At 46.6% G+C, this 4,872-nt stretch overlaps 1 long non-coding RNA gene across 1 annotated transcript; it reads left to right on the forward strand.

Annotated features, from left to right (window-relative positions):
* Positions 1-850: 850 nt before the first annotated feature.
* LOC121091900 lies at positions 851-3,413 on the forward strand. The gene is made up of 3 exons (XR_005829079.1): positions 851-944; positions 1,563-1,869; positions 3,212-3,413. It is a non-coding gene; the product is annotated as an uncharacterized LOC121091900 (long non-coding RNA).
* Positions 3,414-4,872: the final 1,459 nt, after the last annotated feature.

Below are 4,872 nucleotides of genomic sequence, written 5' to 3' on the forward strand. Positions count from 1 at the left end.
AGCGTTCATTTCTGGGAGAAAAGTGATGCTTTTGGATTGAGATTTCTGCAGCAGGAGCAATCTTCTGGGGTAGCGAACACCGTATTTCAGAGTTAGCATAGCTGCTTAAAGGCGGCCAGTTACGCTTACAGCATACCCACATGCCACTCGCCTAATTTCTTCACCATTGAGAAGCTGAACTGCAAATCTTCAGACAGCTGTTATCATTAACAGAAGGGCAAAAATATTAAAATGTAAACCACAAAATAAATCTGTTAAATAAATCAAAGATAGAACCGAAGAAGAAATCTGAAATCCCTGTGTAGCAGATATAACTCATTCTTACTGCCAGCTGAAAATCAACCATAGCAGGAGAATTTAATGATACCATTGTTTAGTGAAATTAGATTTGACACTAGCCAGTTACCTTTTATTTTGGTTGGTTAGGATTTGCAATTGTTTGACACTCATTAGAAATCATAGTAACCTGTTTTAAGGGCAGGCAAATTAAGATTCCCTCTCTCTGTACAAGATTACTCATCACACCACAGCTACATGCTAATTGGAAAATAACTAGGGAATGAACATGTCTTAAACAAGCTGTCATCTGAGCATGTCAGGTAACGTACCAGAGGTGATTCGCAAAGAATTTGGTCATATGCACAACAGATAAGAAAAAAAAACTGTTGCAGGAAGTTAACACTACAACAACTTATCAAATGCAGAAGTCTTTATTAATCCTTAATGATCCTGCTAATTTCTTTATGGGAATTCACCTGACCTTCTGTTTCCTTCAGTGTCTCTAGCGTGAGGACACATGGTTCCCTACCTGAACCTCAGCCCTGGCTTTTTTTTCATTCAGAGCCTGCCACCGAGTTAGAGGAGCCCGATGGTTCGCCAGGCCAAGCCAGGCTTCCAGGGAAGGGCCCTCTCAAGGCTGCATTCACAAGACAACAGGGTAAGAGGTGAGCTCCGAGCGTACCACCTCCTGTCTCCTGATAGAGGAACTCTTCTTTGGCTAAACCAGAACAGAGTGGAACGGGGCAAATTTTGGCTAATTCTTGCAGAGGGGCTGTGCACTGCAAAGGGCTCTCGGGGAAGCGTCGTGAGGCCTTGCAGGGAGCAGGGGCAGAGGCTTCCTAGCGGTTACACCAGCACTGGGAAGCAGCAAGACATGGTAGGCGCAGGTCTGGAGAGTGAAACTTGTGGTGCTGGTCCCCTATATGCGTTTTGGGAGATTTACTTGGGATAGGTCTGATGTGGCCCCATAGCTTGGAGGATTCAGTAGTGGCTGGGACATGTTGTGTGGGTCTCTGGAGCTCATCTTGTTGTTTAGTTTTGTCTAAAAGGAATCCAGTTCTGCAACGTGGACCTAAATGTTCTAAGTGGGGAAGGTCAGGAGAGTCATGGCAAAAGGGCTGTCCTGCTCCAAAACAAATGACAGTACAGCTGTAGAAGAGCCAGCAGGAAGCTGGTCAGACTGGCCTCTCATTCCCGGAAGCAGCTAATGAAAGTTAATCTGAACATGCACAGCCTGTTTTATTGTTTTTATAACTGTTCGCTCTGAAGTGCTTTTGTTCCAGGGAAGCAATACTTTGCCATCGGGAAGTTGCTTGTTTCATGATTAGCATCTCTGTTGCTCCTGGGGGAAGGGATCACACTGTCTGGACAGATTTTGAATCCACCAAGAAAAGTGGCATCTGGTAAACTCCACCCAGGATCCAGTCCTCAAGTGGAGAAGTTGCCTGGCTCCCGCTGACATCTTTGGATTTAGGAGCCAAGAGATGGTGTGCTGTGTGAGGCACAGCATCAGATGAGAGTGGTGGGACGTGAAGTTCACCTCCGAGCTGTGATGAGTTTCCAGCCCAAGTTTGGCAGGAAGATGTACAGGTAAGATTAGCTTTATCAGTTTATTCTCTGCAATGCATTCATTTTTTTATCTAGAAAATACACTCCTTGTGTCACACTGCCCAAGTCTATCTGTTCCCTACATATTCAAACAGAAGATGAATTTTCACTTCTGACAGTTCACCTTGCAAAATCAAGGGAGATGGAAAAAAGACCCTCTTGCGTCAGTGTGGTGATTGATCACTTTTTATTTTTGCTCAGATGCCAGGTCTGGATTTGAAATAGAAAAGTAGTGTGCTATTTTATGGAGTTACTTTAGGAGGAGGCCCTGAAGGAGGAATGTAGAGCACTGTAAGACAGGGCTGGAGAGATCAGACAGGAACCAGAACAAAAGCCGCCACTGTTAGAGATCTGGGAGTTGGTGTTGGATGAAGCGGGGCCTCCCGCTGTTTGCTGCTCACTGTTGCCGTGGCCAGGCTGGCATCACTGTGCAAGGGGAAATGCAGACGAAGAGCTAATCTATCGAAACAGAAGGACAGACTTAGCTTGAGAAGATGAGCATGCTGAGCTGGTTTCTGCTCTGTTACACCCTGAAACCTCACTGATATCTGCACAGCTCCCCAGCTGTAACTCGGGGCAGACAGGCACTCTTTATGCATTTTCTCCAGAGCCAGACTGGTGAGGATTTGGTGAGGACTGGAGAAACTGATACTGAGATTTTCAGCTCAGCAGGAGGGAATCTGTGTTCGCTTAATTTGGGAAGAGACAGTCATATAACTTACAGTATGTAAAGCTTAAGCAGTGGAAGTATCCCCCTGAGCTCAGCGTGGAGTTCAAGGCAGCTAGGAAAAGTGTTTCAGGCCACCCGAGCCTTTCCAGTGCTTCCTCCGTTCCATCAAATACAGAGAAATGCCTGCTTCCAACAGTTTCTGCAAGAGTGAGGCTCCAGTCTAGTAATCTAGGGGCTAAACCAGCCATGTTTAGTCTAACTGCCTATATAATTTCTCCCAGAAGGTGCATTAAAGATCACCTTCTGAAAAACAGCTAATCTCGTCATTCCACCTAGTTCTCTGGCAAGCTTTGCCAGTATGGAACAGCCTTCACTGCTGTTTCTGCTGTGTTTCATTTCAAGGTTAAGTTTCTAATTGCCAGCTTCTGCAGTTGTCTTGGAAGAGGCATCGTGGTACCCGAAGCCCCCTCTCATGGTTGCCTTCCCCCATATCAGTGCCTGTGGCAGTATCAGGTCCTGCCTCAGCCACCTCTTCGATGAGCCGGCAGGCGTGGGCTCCTTCAGAGGCATGCTGGACAGCTTCTGTTCCCCAGCTCCAGGGTCAGTTTTTGGCTTTGCTGGAATCACTTCTGGATTTTCTCTTTCTCCATGAAGGAAGAAGCATAGCTTGAACGTGGCTTTCCTGCAGATTGTCACCCGAACTGCGTATGAGAAGGAACGCTTCTTGCTGGGGTCCGTGACTGCCCTTCTCGAATGCCGAGGGATCGGAGGAGTCCCCTTATGGCGGCTTTAGGGCATTGGCAGATCTCTGTGATGCCCTCTAAGTCCTTTTCAAAGCAACTCCTTTCCAAGGCAGCATCCTGTAAGTGTAATCTGCATTTCTGGTTTCAGATGTCTTACCTTGCATTTGACTTTTTAAATCCTGTTTCACTGGAGTGTAGCCAACTCTCAGTTATTTCAGATCACCATGTATTGATAGCCCAGTCCTGCTTCTTGTTTCCCTACTGCCAATCTTGTTGGAATCTGCAAACTTCACCACAACAAGGATTTATATAACATCATTTAGATCATTGATAAAAATATTGAATAGAACGGTAATTGGAGTTTCACTCTTCTTTTATCCCAGATCTTTTTATGCAGTGTAATATTGCCGTACATTTATTGAATTGTGGCTATTGGAACATCCAGTAAATATGCCTTTGAAGAGTAGCCAGTTTCCAGGAATGCTTTCCACCTCAAACATATATTCCCTGTCCATTATGTCAGCAGCTGAGGTTAAGGCTTGGGAAAATAGAAATATTAAATGCATAGATGTGTGTGTCACTGCCTGGTGCCAGATTGTTTGCACAAGTGTAACCAGATCATGCCCTGTGGTATCTGGGCATCTTGCTAGTTTTAAGATCAGCAATTAACTCTTCGGCCTTCAGAGGTCCAGCAGGAGGTTTTCCCATGCAGCAGTTTCTGGGCTGAAGGCATTACTGTTTCAGAAGAACTTTTGTTGCTGGCATTATGAGAAGCCTAGGAGCTGGCTTCTGGGTTGAAGCTCACCACAGTAATGCAGCTTTGCTTCATGCCATGAAACAACTGGATGGGTTTGACTCTCGGGGAGATGTTAAAGTTATCATGGCTGCGAACAGAATAGAAACACTGGACCCAGCTTTAATTAGGCCAGGACGTATTGATGGGAAAATAGAGTTCCCTCTCTCTACCTGATGAAAAGACCAAGAAACGACTTTTGTGGAGAGGAAGTGACAGCCATGCTGGGCATTCTCCTTGCAGTGGTGCCCACTCTGTAAAAAGAGTATTATTACACATTTTGCCTGTTTCTTTTCAGTTGCCAGCCTGGATCTCAGCGGGGAACAGGGATGCTCCGATTGCTGTGGAGTGAGCTGGGTCTGCAGGCTTACCCAGAGCCAGCTGGGGTGCCCACGGGTAGGTGCCCAGCAGCACAGGACCCGTTGGGCAGAGCTCAGGCTGTCTCTGAAGCAAAGGGGATTTCAGACTCCATACCAGCGGTGGGCAGGGAAGGCACCAGCGCAACTGAAAGACACCTTTGTCCTCCCACAAGCTTTGTGGGTTGTTCAGGACCTCTAATGGATGCAGCCCAGGAGCTCATTTAGATCCCAGATTATGAGGGTTGTAAACCCACGAAAATGTAAGTGTCTCCTTCGCCCTCTAAATCCCAAAGAGCAGCTGTTGCCTGGCTTTGGCAGGTGTCGGTGAGGTAGGACCTGCACCTTTTGCAGAGCTTTCTGAGAGAAGCAGTGTCGCTGTTGCAGGTGGGGACAAAGGCGGCTCTTCTGACAGCAGCTGCA

This window comes from Falco naumanni, chromosome 7 (genome assembly GCF_017639655.2).
Source record: "Falco naumanni isolate bFalNau1 chromosome 7, bFalNau1.pat, whole genome shotgun sequence".
NCBI classification, from domain to species: Eukaryota; Metazoa; Chordata; class Aves; order Falconiformes; family Falconidae; genus Falco; species Falco naumanni.